The 17,650-nt window shown below is 44.6% G+C and overlaps 1 protein-coding gene across 1 annotated transcript in view; it reads left to right on the top strand.

Moving 5' to 3' along the window:
• Window positions 1–6,572: 6,572 nt before the first annotated feature.
• PDE4D (phosphodiesterase 4D) overlaps window positions 6,573–17,650 on the top strand; it is a 628,032-nt gene continuing 616,954 nt past the window's right edge. Inside the window, exon 1 of the mRNA XM_083576112.1 lies at window positions 6,573–6,650. The gene's annotated coding sequence lies outside the window, so the exon portion shown is untranslated. The remainder of the gene's footprint in view (window positions 6,651–17,650) is intronic.

The raw sequence follows: 17,650 nt of genomic DNA, 5'->3' as shown, positions 1-17,650 counted from the left end.
GTCTCTTTGCGTCTGATGTTCTGTTCTGTTCCCCCACCGCCTCCGTCTTTATAATCATTTTGTTTCCAGGTGTGCTAAATGCTGTCCTGGCATTTTTGGCGAACCTAGTGCCAAACGTCATCATGATCTATTGCAAAGATCCATCGTTGGGTTACTTATAATGCTGATGTGTCAAGAAAATTATGTAAGCAGGAGCCGTCACATGGCACTTCCAGTTCATTGATTCAGGGAATAGTTGCTGGCCAGAGGCTCTCTTTACGTGATTAACCTCCTGTGCGATGTCAGTTTTTTTGCCCCAGAATACGTTGGCTGTGAACCTGCATGATGGAACGAGGGAGGATGCTTTTGAAGCTCAATCTCAAATATAGGTAAGTATATTTTTGGTTTATTTTGAGGAGTTCTGTTTAGTGCATGAAAACTTACGGTGCAATCAAAACTCTTTCCAGCAGAGGTCAGTCCTGTGGCAGCTCACAGTAGCTACTAAAGTAGAGATGTGCGTGCATAACCTCAATGAAAGAGGTAGAAGCTACATACATAGTGGCATCGCTTAGCTTTCTGATGCCCCGTGCTACTAATATATTGGGTATTTAGAGACTGAAAGTGGAAAAAAATAAAGATATTTCTTGCCACTTGTTTAAGAGTGGTCACTCCTCATTATAACATTTCGGTTTATTTTTAACTTATTATTTATGTATCACAGAAATAGTCCTAGGCTACAAAAAAGCTTTAATTTAAAATGACAAAATATTAACCAGCTGCAGAATAAGTTGTGCCTCAAAATGCAGCTGTGATTCCTGCATTGCAGAGGGTGGGGCTCGATGACCTTTGGAATCCCTTCCAGCTCTTGATGCTATGATGTTTAAAACGATAAATAGAAAAACAGGCTTTCAGGCATTTAGAATGTTATTTATTTATTTATTTATTTGCTTGCTTGCTTGCGGCCCTTTTATGTAAAGTGTAAATGATTCTATACATGCTTACTGAGAAGTAAGCCCCACTGAGTTCAATAGGTGTTACTAGAGATAGAGGAGAAAGAAAAATCTGCCTATGTAGGTAACAAAGATATGTAAAGGTAAATGTAAAGGTACCCCTGCCCATACGGGCCAGTCTTGACAGACTCTAGGGTTGTGCGCTCATCTCACTCTATAGGCCGGGAGCCAGCGCTGTCCGCAGACACTTCTGGGTCATGTGGCCAGCGTGACAAGCTGCATCTGGCGAGCCAGCGCAGCACACGGAAACGCCATTTACCTTCCTGCTAGTAAGCGGTCCCTATTTATCTACTTGCACCCGGGTGTGCTTTCGAACTGCTAGGTTGGCAGGCGCTGGGACCGAACGACGGGAGCGCACCCCGCCGCGGGGATTCGAACCGCCGACCATGCGATCGGCAAGTCCTAGGCGCTGAGGTTTTACCCACAGCGCCACCCGTGTCCCTGTAACAAAGATATGTAATGTAATGCAAATATGTAATGCATTAATAATGGGTAGACTTACAGATTTTAACACACAAACACCGCATTTTGTTTGTTGCCTTGTCTGCTTTGCATTATTAGGGAAAACACTACTTATAATAAAACAATTCATTTATTTATTCCGGGCTGTTCCATGGATGCAATCAATTTTACGTTGGCCTTGTTGAGAACGCTGTCTCTTGGCCAGCCGTAAACAATGTTCTCAGGGAAGGTGGAAGGTGTTGCAATTTGTTTTGATGCTGAGTACACAAATACTTCTGTTGCTTTCTTATTAGCACATACGCTCTCGACCTTGCCATCCTTTCCTCCTGCTATACGGCTCATTAGGATAAGAAGCTTTTTATCAAGTACCTACAGCATCATAAAAACAAGGTCATTGTGGAGATGACATCAATACATAGCAACACTCAGATGTAATTGACTCTCTCCAAGTTTTGAAGAGGAAATTGGTACAGGCCGATTTGGCGGCAGGGAAACTTCCTCGCATGAAGGTCTGTATTTTAAGTTTACCACCATCTGATTGCTGCGGTTATTCAAGTGGATTTTATTTCTTTTTTTATTTATGTTGTGTGGGGGGGGGTAGTTTGATCCCGAAGAGGACTGGGAAGAGCACAGTTAGCTGGAGCTGGGGAGCATCCTAGCGGAGATTGGGAAAGCATCAGTGGGACATGACCAAGAAGGGTCAGGGAAGGAGCATGGAGGATGGTGAGTTAGTTCTTGGGGAGGGACCAAGCAGGTTGCCAGAGGAGCATTCTGCTCTAGTGACACGGGACACAGCTAGTCAGATCCCTCCTGTCATAGAACCACCTCCAGCACACTCCCTTGTCAGTGATGAGGGAGGCTGCTGAGATCGAATCTGACGCCAAACAGGCATTGACTCCATCTCCACCTCCTAGGGCACAGGGACGCCAGAATTGACACAAACGGACCTTGCAAGCTCAGCTCAGCTGTAGTTTCCGTTCGCTTGCCTGGTCTTGGGATTCTGGCTGGCAGAAGGAAGGTGCAGGAGGCATGTTACTTGATGGATCAAGGGAACTGCCATCGGCTCAGGGGGGAGAGGGGAAAAGCCGGATGGATTACAGAGAGCCCCCAAAGATCATGGGAAGCAGCTCCTCCTCAGCGGAGGAGAGTAACCACTCCTCCAGTGGAGAGGAGCTTCAGGGCTCGGAGGAGGCGAGGCAGTGCCAGGACACCTTGCCTGGGCAAAGCAGGGAGGAGAGAGGTCCTCCGTTGCCCACACCCTCCCTGCGCAGTAGGCTTCCGCGCCAAGAGGGGAGGCGCAGACTGGGCATCAAGAAACTACTTTGCTGGGGAAGGTTTAAGGACTGCCCACTCACGGATTCTGCCAGTGAATGAGCCAGCCACGGGAGAGTGGGGCTCTGGACAGATAAAGTTTATTTTGGCATCAAAAGCAAGGCTTCACAGCCGAGAGGGAGGCATTTGCCTGCTTGCTCTCGAGCAACCCCTTGGAACCATAACAAACACCTTAGCTTGCTCCTGGACGTGTATTCTCCTGCACTCTTGCCGTACCTTGTAATTGTGCCTTGCTTATGCACAGCTCTGATTTAAGCATTAAAGTCTTTGGCAGAAACCTTTGGGAGTTTGAGTTCTTCATCTGGCAGTGAGGGCCAGGACAATATTGATTGAATTTACATCCTTTGCTTTCTCCCACAAATCCAAGAGCTTTCCTGTCTTCCTAACAGCCCCGCCGCTACAGATGAGCTGATCTTCCCTGTTTATTTACTTTGTTGTTCCATGCATATTTCAATGGGGATTTATTGTATTTTAATTGTAAACTGCTGAGGAAATGTGGGGAACTGAATTTAAAATGGAACAGGATGTTCCATCCCATCCTACACCTTGTGTTGAAGGGGGAAATAGTAACAGGGACAGAGGCTGTCTGGTACAAGGAACTCATGGTTAAAGTCAGAATATTTATGAATTGTGCATTCCATCAACGTTTCTTAAGTCCTTACTTATGAGCAGGAAAGGACATCCCTCATCATTCAAAACTGTTCATTGCTCAGACTTACTGACAGTTTGCTTTTGATCACTGCTATTAGCCATTCACTTTACATACAAGAAACCATTTGGAATTCAGCTCTTGAATAATTTGCTGCAGCAACCGGGCTTTGGGACGATTACAAAGAAAATGGTTTGAGAATTGGAGCCTTACGACCCGCCTTATGTGCATTTATTCAAGAGCATGCCCTACGGTTTTCATTGCGATTGCAGTCCTAGGATGACCTGGGTGAGTCCCATTGAAACAAATGGACACTATGTGACATTGATCACTGGTTGGTTATGATCTTGGAGTATCGATTTTCTCATGGAGTGTGATGGAAATTTGAATCCAGATAAGTACAAAATGTTGAAAATGGTTCTCCCTTTTCGTATATCTAGATTGTGTGGGGTGGAGTGGGGATGGATGTGGGTGGGCCTCTTCAGATGCAGCAATTTATTCCCATAGGCTGACTTCTCATAGAATTGTAGAGTTGGAAGGGGCCATGAGGGTCATCTAGTCCAACCCCCTGCATTACAGGAATCTTTTGCCCAACATGGGCCTTGAACCCACAACCCTGAGATTAAGAGTCTTGTGCTCTACAAACTGAGCTAGCCTTCTCAAGTAATCCTGTGATGCTATATGCATAGAAAAGCACATCACATCTTTCACTTAGCTTTGACACTGAGATTTATAAGGATGGGTGAATCTGTCAATTTCAGTTTCTCAAATCCTTTTTTTTTTAGTCCTCATGAAAGCCCTCATGTGATTTTTCTCCCAATATATACATTTTTGTTTGCAATTTTGCATAATCTACAGTTTCCTCATATATAATGCTTTTTCGTCTGTTACTTTCATAAATATATGCATTTTAAGGCATGCTTTATCTAGTATATGCATTTTATTCAATACATTACTTGTTTGGAGAAGTGCAAATTTTGATGGGTGTTTGTGTTCTAGTTTCTATATTGTTTCAGAAAGTGTGTAATAGGTAGATTTGCCTTTAAATGAAAACTGAATCACATTTCTGCCCCAGTTCTAGATTTGAATGGGCTCAGCAAGAATCTCAAAGCCCCTGTGTACATACTCATCTTCAGACCTTTACACTGAAAATCAGTCTTTGTATAACTACTATGTGTCTGTACTTAAAAAGACCACTCTCTGGTGTCTTGTCCACCCCACTTCTCCCCATCCAGCAGCAGGGAGCAAAAACCACACAGAGAGAGTCCTCTGGAATCCTGGAATGCCTCTATTAGCAGGTGAAAGGAAATATCTAGAAATGGAGAGGGATGACTCACATATTGGAGTCCTTGGACAATGCACCCATTGAGACTATTTTTAAAATAATATATAATTTAAAGAAACCCAGCACGGAACCCATCCCATACGTTGTGGAAACGAGACCAAACAAAACAAAACTTTATGCAAGAGTCGATCTTGTTCCAGGTCTAGGCTTATTATAATTAAGCATGAATACTTAAAAGGTCAACAGACTTGAATCCTTTCCTCCTTCTTGTCAGATACTTTAACTGAACATTTATTTTAAAGGCAAAAGGGACAGACTGTTCAACTGCAACACCTATAAGGGACAGAGGATGTGGCTGGGATCCAAAGAGAGAGGCCCAAGCACACCTGGACCACTCCTTTCAGATGCAGCAATGATAACTTCAGAGGAAGGGCCGTAGGTAGCTCAGTGGTAGAGCATCAGCCATGTCCCAGGTTCAAGGCTCAGCATCTCCAGAAAAGGCTGAAATGTTGGAGAGCTGTTGCCAGTCAGTGTGGACAACACTGAGCTAGATTGACCAGCAGTATAAGACTGTGAGGAATGTTGAAGCAAGAGTTTTGGTGCCAAACTGGTTTTCAGATGTCATGCAGTACAATCAGACGTTCCTGTTGAAGAAGCTCAGCCTACGACTGAGCAGGACGTAAGGAAAGGCTTACAAAGCAAAACAAAAGCATTATCTTTATTTTAAAATTCCTCCATCAGACGTTGGCTTAAGGGAAGGCTCCAGACACTTTAAGAATTACCATGCTTTTCCTTTCCTGTTTATAAACGTTTGAGGACTTTAATAAAAATAAATAAATCACCCACCAAAGTATCTTCCTCATGTAAGGAGCAATGTAATAACAGAGGTCTGGTTGCATTGACAGTAAGATTACAGAAGAATCCACTGACCCAAGCCTGCAGAACAACCAAAAGTTAACTATTTTGCCACTCCATGATTTCAGTAGGAGAGTTAGGCTGAACTCCTTGCCACGTTTACATGAAAGTATATTCTGCTGGCCACAAGGCGGGTGGGGTTGCTTTCAAGTAATCATGCATGGGATTGCACTGTAAAGCGTATTCATTTTATTTGTATGTATTATATGTTTACTTCCCTCCCAGCAACAACGTATTGACATTCTTAATCACTTTTTTTTGCTTTTAGTTTTTAAAAAGCTACAGTTCCCCAAGTGGTTTAACAAACAATGCTGCTTCCCAGGGAACTCTGTGAATTGTACTATGTGAGAGGAATAGGGGCCTTTTAACAACTCTCAGCACCCTAACAAACTACAGTTCCCAGAATTCTTTGGGGGAAGCCATGGCAGTTTAAAGTGGTATTATAGCATTTTAAATGGATGGTGTGATTGTGGCCTTGTTGGGCCTTCCTTTTCTTCCAAGCCTCTGATTGGTTCTCAGAACCAGAAGTCACCTGTATTCCTTTTCCTTAATTATTACAGCTGCCTCAGTGACTCTAACAAAGAGAACCACCCTGCAGTAACAATATATGCTATAGTTGAGCCAGAGGGGTTGGCAAGCTTTCAGTAAGAACTGCTACTTAACAAAGGCACTTAATCTTTGCTTTAATAGAAACCAAAACGGAGGCCTAGAGCTTCTAAGAGCAGCCAGTCATCCTATCAAATACACAGACAACATCCAGGGGTGACATCTTTCTCTCTTGCCTCTGGAAGGCGGAAGGCCCCTCCTACAGCTATGAACTTGTTCCTTTTCCCTGCACCATTGCATGTGCTTTATCACAACACAGACAATAAACAAATTGACTCCTGCACAGTGAACATCTTTCTGAAGCAAGCAATTTTCAGAAGAAAAGCAGCAGAAAAGCACAGGTGAACAATTATCCCATCAAGCTCTCATTTTAGCAACTGTCTTCCTTTAACATTTTCCAGGATGTGAAAAGGTGAGTGGGAAAACGCCTGAAAAATATAGAATATTGATGAATGAGGAATGCATTTCTGTGCTTTGCTGATATACACTATTGGATATGCTATTGAAAAAAACAGTGTTGTGTTTTGTCACACATATTTGACTGCCACTTTGATATTGTTCTGTTTGTTTTGCTAGGTTTACATGATAAAATTTTAAACCATAACGCTGTTCTGAGTTTGAGAGGTGGGGTCAGTCTGGATGATACCCTGAGTCCCTTCTAGTTATTGGAATCCTGTATCTGTGAGAGTAGAATGTATAAGAACAAGCTTGCCAAGCCAGTTCCTCTATTAAGGTAATGCTTTTGGTTAGTTAGTTAAGTAGCATAAACAAAGAAGTTGTTCTGTGCCATAGAACAAATGGGAGGGCCTTCCCCCCAACCTCTGCTCACTCAGCAGTTAGGTAGGAGAGCAAAAGCCACTGCTGTTGATATGGGTTGGAAGCAGGCCTGAAACTGGAGACAGAGACATTCTTGATCTGTACTGGGCTTTGGGGCTCCCCTGGAAGCTTAATGGGGAAGCAAGATCTCCTGGGGTGTTAATGCCTAGAGCCCCTCCATCTTGTTCTCGGGTTGTATATATGTGTAAATAAAACAATATACAGTGGTACCTCGGGTTACATACGCTTCAAGTTACATACACTTCAGTTTACACACTCCGCTAACCTAGAAATAGTGCTTCAGGTTAAGAACTTTGCTTCAGGATGAGAACAGAAATCGGGCTTCGACGGCGCGGCGGCAGCAGGAGGCCCCATTAGCTAAAGTGGTGCTTCAGGTTAAGAACAGTTTCAGGTTAAGTATGGACCTCTGGAACAAATTAAGTACTTAACCCGAGGTACCACTGTATCCTAAACACACAACAGAATGAACTTCATTCTAAGGAAACCGAACCCTGGGTAAGCATACCTGGAATCTCTCACTGCTTGGAGATTGGGGCTTTGTTTTGGTTTGCTAGGTTATAAAGTAATGTGTTGTGGTTCTGTATGGCATTGTTCTCAGTTCATCAATAGCCCTTCTTTCATGTCAAAAAAAAAAGTGCAAGAAGACTAATAAACTTGAAATCAAGGCTGCTGTACATAGTCGAGGTTTCTGCTAGGGTTTTGCATGATACCTGGTTAGGTGAGGGAGGCTTTGTGGAGCTTGGGGGATGAGAGCATGGAAAAATTGCATAGCTCCACTTGCTTTTGTGTATTCCACCCCCCTTTCTGTTACACATCGTCTCAATTGCCACGATCCCATTGGTGAAAGCTGTTGTATTTGGCAAATACCAGGGCACTTGGCAAATCAGGCTTACTGAACTTTACACAACTGGTTTTGCTGGCTAGTTCCGTGTCAGTTAAACTCCTTTCTTAGATGCACTTCAGCCTTGACCGTTTTTTAGATTCTGTAAACAACTGAAGTAGCTAATGCTTCCAAATAGTACTTATACACATGTCAGTCTCCCCAGAGACATGGATCTTGTATGTTACAATACAGGAGCTCAATTACACTAACAGTAACACAATATCGGTTCTTTTACTTCAGCACTGACGTAATCCCAAACCAGTGCCATAGATTGAAAAGGGCCTGCACTCCTGAGAAGGGCCCTTATACCAGGAAATTTTGGGGGTGGCGGGCGCCATATTTTGTCAATTCCAGTAGGCCTGACCTTGGTTAGCCTGTTTGATAATTTGACAGTGGTCAAGATGGTTAGCAAACAGCGTTTCTGTGCAAAAGCAGAAGTTAACTTCAGTGAAATGAATACCTGTCCTCGTTGTATTGTTGGGGGTGGCAATTGTAGCAAGGCAGGTGTAGTGGGTGGTTGGCTCCTTCCTGGTTTTGGAGCAGGTGGGAGAGGTTTCTCCCCTCCTTTCTAGTCATGCCGAGACTGGGGAACACTCATGAGGCTTTAACAGCCAATCTGAGTGGGAGCTGGCTTGTGCAGGGGCAGGGCTTTGTGGCAGACCAGAGGGAAAACTTCCAGATGTAAATAGAGTGGTGATGTGCCCTGATTTACAGAGGACAGTCCTCTAAATGAAATAGTCATCTGTTTGAAGGCCTGTCCAGTCATAAGCTGAAAGATAAGGAAGAGCAAAGGTCTTCTAGTTGCTGATTCCTGGGCATCAGACCAAGCAGATGCAAAGGTAACCTGGTTGCAGTCTTCTCTGCTATGCTGAGATATCTATTTAGGTTTAAATTATAGTCTTTTTCTTATTTGTTTTTAATCTATCCAGGTAGTCTATTAGCTTATGCCAGGCTGGGGGACCTGTGTCCATTCACATTTTGTTGGACTCCCATCATCCTTGATCAGGTTCAGGCTGCCTGGAGAGCTCAGTTGATTAGAGCATGCTGATGATAATGCCAAGGTTGCAGGTTTGATCGCTGTATAAAACAGCTGCCTATTCCTGCATTGCAGGGGGTTGGACTAGATGATCCTCAGAGGATCCCTTCCAACTCTACAGTTCTATGTGTCGATGTGATGTTGGGAGTCCAACAATATCTGGCTTAGTGAAAACGGTTTGCTCATGTGGCCTCTTTTTGGGGGTGCGAGGTGATGTGCAAGTGGCCGCCCTAGAAGGGTAAGGCTAGTAAAAACCATACCATGGGGGCTCTGTGCTTTGTGCCAATAGGGCTCAGAGGGTTTTTGGGATGTCTGAGTGTATGCAAACAATGGGTGTAAAAGGAAGCTTAGTGGAGAAAAGGGCTTTCATTCCTGAGCGTCTGAAAGTGCACATAACAAGGTAGGTGCTTCTCATGCTGCAATTGCCCAGTTAATCTTTAGGCTACTGGCAGATGCTGTTTTGTTTCTAACCAGAGCAGTCGCTGCTGCGTTGTTATTTTTATAGCCCTGCTCAATTACTTTTTAACAGCAGCCTGCCACATAGAAAATAAGCAGGTACAGCTTTTCCTAGCATGGAAATAAGTAGTGGAAAAAGCTCCAGCTGCATTGCTAACCGTTGGACAGGCTGCTATTTAAAGCAGAGGAGCAAGACCAGTAAAAATAATGGCACAAATCATTGAGGAGTGGGGGGGGGGGGCAGGGGAGGGTCTGGCAGAAGGGAAAAGACCTCAGGAAGTGATTGAAGAGAAAGTTCAACCATGTTGCAGGTATGCAGGGAGTGCTTTAAACCACCTTAGAGTGGAGACCTTTGCAAACTTTTTAGGACATCAGGACCATTGGGGAAAAAAGAGCATAGGTAAGATTGTGCTGTAAGGATGCCCGGCCTATCTCTGTAATGCTGTCCCACTTTTGCCTTGTAGTGGGGACCCTGCGAAGTCACCTTTGTGATAAAAACCCTGGATGAGATGCAGTGCAGAACCACAGTTGCAATTCTGATTCCACCTCAATGTGCAAGGGTACTGTATTTTTCCGTGTATAAGACGATATTTTTTCCATAGAAATAATAGGCAAAAATTATGGGTCGTCTTATACATGGATAGCAGAGGGGGGACGGGAGATTGGTAGCAGCAGCCAGCAGGAGATTGGCAACGGCGATCGGGCGTGTGATTGGTTGCTGCGGCAAGGCCTACTGCTGATTGGCTGCGGAAAATGGACGTCGATTTATGGCAGCGGTGAGGCATGCGTGCAATCTTTTGTGGTTGCGGCGAGTGGGCAGGTGGACTTTTGGTGGCGAACATGCAGATGATTGGTGGCTGCGGCGATGCCTGCGATTTGCAGTGGTGGGCAGGCTGTAGAGCGATTGGCGGCAGTGCCCCCCCTCAAAAGGCTCAACAACTCTGGGCAATCTCCACCCCCCCAAAAAAGCTGAACAACTTTGGGCAATTCCCCCCCTTTTTTGCGGTCCCAAAAAATACAGTGGTACCTCGCAAGATGAATGCCTTGCAAGACGAAAAACGCGCAAGACGAAAGAGTTTTCCGTTTTTTGAGTCGTTCCGCAAGACGAATTTCCCTATGGGCTTGCTTCGCAAGACGAAACGTCTTGCGAGTTCTTGCGAGTTTGTTTCCTTTTTCTTAAAGCCGCTAAGCCGTTAATAGCCGCTAAGCCGCTAATAGCCGTGCTTCGCAAGACGAAAAAACCGCAAGACGAAGAGACTCGCGGAACGGATTAATTTCGTCTTGCGAGGCACCACTGTAGGGGTCATCTTATACATGGGGGCGTGTTATACACGGAAAAATACGGTAATTCTTCAGTTGCACAAAACAGCTGGCTCTCAGTTTACATCCAACCCTTGTAGTATGTGCTAGCACCTCCAACCCACCGTGGACTGGGACCTTTGCAGGATCAGACTGTCCTTGTGGTCTCAGCAGCATTAAAAAAGCACAGAGAGAAAGTTCATGCTCTGTTGGCATTTTGTGCTTCTGTTTCAGAACCGACAGCAGGCAAATCTGGATTCTTGCTTGGAAAATGAACAATCCGTATACGTGGGTCCAATCCCCAATGCGTATCTTGTAAAGCACAGCTGGTATCCTCACTGTCGTCAGCATTAGAGCTCCCTCGGCCAGCATTTGGCACCAGACTGCTAGTCATGTGGAGGGGGAAACCTCTCTGCTGCTTCCTTGTGCTCTCAGCGCAAATCCCTACTCACCATTGCATTTCTGTTGTAGTATTCAGATTCTTCTGCATTTGACATTACTCTAGCCTTCATCAACCTGCTGCCCTGGCCATGGTGGCTGGGAATTATGGGAACTGGTGTCCAAAACATCAGGATGGTATCAGGTTGTGTGAAGGCTGCTGAAGCCATGACATGTCTTAATTCCTCACATACTTTCCTTCCTTCTGTTTTGTGTGTGGAGAGAAGAGTTCTGGCAATCACATAAAGATCTTTTATGTCCTTCAAGCATCTGAAGGCTAAATTATTAAGCCTTCTTCACAGCTATTTAACAGCAGTGCATTTCTGCTTCAAGTCCTTTAATGTGGAATTTTTGCTTACAGACACTGTGGGGAAACATTTCGGAAACATTTCCAAGCTTGTCATATATTCAAGAATATCCAATATTTAAACTTGAACGTATTTTGCACAGGGGAAATTAGTGGACTTCAAATGATTCCTGTGTGGTGCTGGATCATATATGCAATTCTGGGCTGATCTGTGGGCTAATTGTGTAAACCTCTGATGTATTGGCTTCCTGCTGTATCAAATGGACATAAAATTAATTACAATTGAATATTTTGAGACCTTGTATGGCAAACTCAGCAGAAATACAAGGCTAGCATCTGATGGATACTGAGGGATCTGTCTATTTCAGTTTCACATCTGTTCAGTTATAGGTCTGTTCCACCCTGGGTTTTATTGTGTTGGTTTTTTTTAAAGTATGGAAAATTCATACTTAAATTCTCCTAAAAATAAGCTTTCTCATTGTAATTGAATTTTGTGATGCAGTTTCAGAGAAGTGTGTAATCCAATTTATAGCTGCATTCTGATCTGCATATAAGTCACAGGTTGGTGAATTAATAAGGTTTAAAATGCAGCTGAAACAAATTTCTGATTTGTCCCTACAAATGTTTAGAAAAGCTCATGCCACAATATGTGCGTCTGCAGCACACCACAGCAGCCAGTGTATGAATCTGTCTTATGCTAGGCCAGAGCGTTTTCCCCTGTAGACTAGTACTGTCCACTCAGGCTGGCAGCAGGTCGCCAGATCTTTCCCAGACCAACAATTGAGCATTGTTCCTTCAAAACATGTGCTCTGCCGTCCAATTTATTGTGGGGTTTTTTTGGGGGGGGGAGTGTGTGTGTATGTCTGTATGTCAGCCTTATCAGGGACACATCTCTAAACCTCTAAATCACTCAATTATGTGATCGGAAGCTCCTCATGAGGGTCTTTCGTGCCTCTTTGCTAGAGTCATTTTAAAACATATTCCCAGATGACTGTGACCTGTTCACAGTTAAATGGCCCCATGCTTCTTGGAAAACACCTAATGCCTTTGTGGGGAACCTGTGGCTCTCCAGACATTGCTGAACTAGCAACAACTTTATTATTTATACCCTGTCCATCTGGCTAGGTTGCCCCAGCCACTCTAAGATGTCCATCTTCCCTGGCCACTGGCCATGCTTGCTGAGGCTGCTGGGAGTTGTAGTCCAGCAACACTGAGAGAAAAAATAGGCATCTCCCTGAGAGAAAAAAATAGGCATCTCCCTGCCACACACCAAAAAAGCTTTCCTGGATGCAAACTGATAGTAATTTAACAATCCCCAGGTAACGGGGACAGTTTGACTATACATGTATTAGGTTACATCTACACCATACGCTTAAAGGTAAAGGTAAAGGGACCCCTGACCATTAGGTCCAGTCGTGGCCGACTCTGGGGTTGCAGAGCTCATCTCACTTTTCTGGCCAAGGGAGCCAGTGTACAGCTTCCGGGTCATGTGGCCAGCATGACTAAGCTGCTTCTGGCGAACCTTCCTACTGGAGCGGTACCTATTTATCTACTTGCACTTTGTGCTTTCGAACTGCTAGGTTGGCAGGAGCAGGGACCAAGCAACGGGAGCTCATTCCGTCGCGGGGATTCGAACCGCCAACCTTCTAGCCCTAGGCTCTGTGGTTTAACCCACAGCACCACCCGCATCCCATATGCTTAAATCACATTTATACCCATCACGGCTCCCCCCAAAGAATCCTGGGAACTGTAGTTTACCCATCACAGTGCTTTGATCAGAACCAGGCGCTGCCTTCACTGATGGGAACAGACCCACACTCCCTGACATAGTGCGTGTTTGCAATCCCGACATTCCCCCAGGACAAGAGTCTCTTGTGAGTGATGACGCCATGCCTCATCTTTAATGGCTTGGCAGGAAGGTCAGGGAACCTTACTGGGACATATTTGGTAATTTCACCCTGAACTGTAATTCCTCAGCTCTGCGTCTGCTACTGAATCTGTACTGTGACCTTCCTGAATAAAGATCTCTTTCTTACTTATGAGTAAGAGCCTCAGTTTGTTTAAAAGCCTTCTGTGTTTAAAAGTTAAAAAAGATAAATTTAACTTAGCAATCTTACCAAGGAGTTCCCTCTGTCCGCAGTTTGCTGGCCAGATCCACATCTCTCATGGAGAACCTGCCGGCTAGCCTGAAGAACAGCCCCACCTGGGACAAAGTTGTTGAGTTGCCAAGATCGATTGGGAGCAGCCCGCTTGGAAGAAAGGAGGGTCGTGCTATATTTTCCCTTCTGTTTTCCTGGAATAGATGCTAAACTAACTAGCCTATAATTTCATGGTTCCCCCTGGATCTCTTACCAATAATTATTTCAGTACTATCATTTAGTGTTTAAGATGCTTCCTGCTTGGATGATTGGAAAGGAAATAAAAACCAATGAAACGCAATAAATCTATTTTTGCTACAGTATCAGCCCCTCCTCCCCAAAGCCCTCCATTTTGCCTATTGTGAAGCATGCTGGTAACATTTTGTCTTGTACACTTCCTGGGGATGATGATGATGATGATGATGATGATGATTTTAAAGGTGCATACACACCTTTGCAGTGTGTGCATGCCTAGAATGGGGAAAAAGTGGGAGAGAGGTTCAATCTCCCACATCATGAATACATTCTGTCAACTTGTGTGGATGGCAAGTGGAGGAATAGCCATTAATATTAAGACTGAAAAATGTGTGGAGGTTAATGTGCCAATTGCACCCACAGGAAAATTGAATCTGTGTGGCCCATCTACTATATGAAGTCCCCATCTGGAAGCACCCTAAATTAACAAAGGGCATTGTTAAGTAAGACTCAACTGCCAGTTCCTTCGGTTTCTACACGTTGAATGTTGTGCGAGGGAATCATCTCTTCCTTTGCCTCAGGCAGCAAAATGTCTTGGGCTGCTCCTGCTAAAATGTGTAAAATTGGGGCTGCACCTATTTTCATGTTTAGTTGGAAGTAACTCCCAATAAGATCCATGTCACTTAGTAGAACAGTAAGGTGAATTGATGTTGACATTGGAAGATACAGATTCTCAGCCTCTAAAGAGTTGGGTGTTTGACATGGGAAAGGATGAGACAGAGGGATGATTCATACAATTTAACTGACATATTTCAAAGATGGTTTAAATTCTCATAATGTCTTTGTACCTGATGAAAACTGAACCTGAAGATTCAGATTCACCATGTAATGTGGCCCCTTGATCATTGTATAGAGTAGCATCTTCCTGTTGCCTGGTGGGCAACTTAGGGAAATTCGTTTTCCATCCACTATACTTTGGCAATGCTTGGTAGACCAATTAAGTTTCTCACAATCTGAAACGGAGTACAGCATATGTTTCCGCTGTTTGTACTGCTGGAGAATAACTACACTTCAAGATAGATCACAATCTTTATTGGTGATCTACACAGGAAGTTATCAGACCATTGGATCAACTAGTGGTTTGTTTCTTTGTTTTTGCCAGCACTGACCAGTAATGACTCTTCAGGGTTTCAGACAGGAGTTTATCCCATCTCTATCTGGAGATGTCAAGGATTGAACTTGGTACTTTATGCATGCAGAGTATGTGCTGTTCTACTTATATTTCAGGCTGTTCATCCTGCCCCTGTCCCCCTGCATTGAGCAAATTTTAACTTATAGGGATGTGGAGAGATACAGAGACTGTGATGCTCAAACCACTATAGTTAATCAGGATCTCCTGTACCCAGATGTTCACAACAGATTAGTCTCTCTAATGGAAGTGTGCATCCTCTAATCATCCAGATTACAGACATGACTCAAACAGAAGCAAGAAGAGTGTGCTATATGAAAGGTGCCTGTAGGACAAGGAATTAATTTAACAAGGGAGCCCAGATGGCTCAGACAGTGTGCTACAGAAGGGCAGAGATTTGGCATACAGTGGTTCCGCTCCTTCCTCCTGGGCCGTGTTCAGAAAGTGGTGGTGGGGGATGAGTGTTCAGACCCCTGGGCTCTCACTTGTGGGGTGCCTCAGGGTTCTGTCCTCTCCCCCATGCTTTTCAACATTTACATGCAGCCACTGGGAAAGATCATCAGGGGGTTTGGGCTGGGTGTTCATCAGTATGCGGATGATACCCAGCTCTACCTCTCTTTTAAATCAGAACCAGTGAAGGCGGTGAAGCTCCTGCGTGAGTGTCTGGAAGCGGTTGGAGGATGGATGGCGGCTAACAGATTGAGGTTGAATGCTGACAAGACAGAAGGACTGTTTTTGGGGGACAGGAGGCGGGCAGGTGTGGAGGATTCCCTGGTCCTGAATGGGGTAACTGTGCCCCTGAAGGACCAGGTGCGCAGCCTGGGAGTCATTTTGGACTCACAGCTGTCCATGGAGGCACAGGTCAGCTGTTTACCAGCTCCATCTGGTACGTAGGCTGAGACCCTATCTGCCTGCAGACGGTCTCGCCAGAGTGGTACATGCTCTGGTTATCTCCCGCTTCGACTACTGCAATGCGCTCTACGTGGGGCTACCTTTGAAGGTGACCCGGAAACTACAACTAATCCAGAATGCGGCAGCTAGACTGGTGACTGGGAGCGGCCGCCGAGACCGTATAACACCGGTCTTGAAAGACCTACATTGGCTCCCAGTACGTTTCTGAGCACAATTCAAAGTGTTGGTGCTGACCTTTAAAGCCCTAAACGGCCTCGGTCCAGTATATCTGAAGGAGCGTCTCCTCCCCCATCGTTCTGCCCGGACACTGAGGTCCAGCTCTGAGGGCCTTCTGGCGGTTCCCTCACTGCGAGAGGCCAAGTTACAGGGAACCAGGCAGAGGGCCTTCTCGGTAGTGGTACCCGCCCTGTGGAACGCCCTCCCATCAGATGTCAAAGCGATAAACATCTACCTGACATTCAGAAGACATATGAAGGCAGCCCTGTTCAGGGAAGTTTTTAATATGTGACATTTTAGTGTATCTTTCATCTTTGTTGGAAGCCGCCCAGAGTGGCTGGGGAAACCCAGCCAGATGGGCGGGGTACAAATAATAAAGTATTATTATTATTATTATTATTATTATTATTATTATTATTATTATTATTAAACTGCTAATCTATAGGTAACTGGGCAGCCAGAAGATATGGACATTATAAGTTTATTTTAAAAGCCTGTGTTTGCAAAGATGTAAGCATGCCTTCAAAATCAAACAGTGGTGGCTTGGGAGGTGGCCCAACTGGCTTTTCTGCAGCTTTCACAAGGAACATTTGTCCACAAGCAAGGCTGTTGTACGTCGTTGCTTCTCTGAAAGGTTATGATTCTAAGCTATTTGTGCCAATGCTAACATTCCTTTTATGTCAGTAGAATGCCACGTTTTTGAAACATTGCCCTGATGTAGATGTTGGGATATTCCATCCTTCCTGTCTCGTTTGGTGCCAGGGCAGTGAGTTATAGATGGCATTTGTACAAGCGGATCATTTGTGGGGCTTGGGTGAAATTGGATCTGTATTGACTGAACATCTAATATTGAGCTTTGAGACTTTTTTTTTTTGGTACAAGTTGAAGGTTGGGAGAAACATATGACCAGGGCTTTCTTCAGCCGGAACTTCCAGCACCTCTCAGGTGGGTGCCATTGCCATTATAAGAGAACAAGGGAGGCATTCATGGTGACTTCTGGCACCTCTTTTTCTACAAAAATAGCACTGCATATGACTGACTCCTGCTCCAAGACAGTCCTCCTCTGAGAAAACTAACATGTCAGGAGGAAGGCTAAGTAAAAACGTTTCATAAGTGCAGGGAGTTCTATAATAATTCAGACCCTCCCAGAAGACACTGATTATCTGGATCCACATCAGTCCAATTTCAGTTTCTGATTTGGCATTAACCTGCTTTGGGTTGGTCACGCTGATAGATGGCTCCCACTGGGAGGACAGTGGGGTGAAGAAGCCTACTGATTCCTGGACCTCTGAGAAGCTTTTAAAACCATCAGACATGATCTGGGGAACTTGTCTATGGTGGTGCTTTAGTTGCTGCTGCATTGCTTTTTAGATATTTGTCATTTTATTGGTCCTCTTAAGCCACCTTGAACTTCGTAGGAATGGCGGAGTATCTTTTTCTTAAGCAAAGTGGGAAACAGTTAAGCTGAGCAGTTTCCACATCTGTAATCTGAAGTGGATAAGTAGC

The sequence above is a fragment of the Podarcis filfolensis genome, assembly GCF_964270895.1.
Source record: "Podarcis filfolensis genome assembly, chromosome: 11".
Taxonomy (NCBI): Eukaryota; Metazoa; Chordata; class Lepidosauria; order Squamata; family Lacertidae; genus Podarcis; species Podarcis filfolensis.
This window is presented reverse-complemented; position numbering and strand designations above follow the sequence as displayed.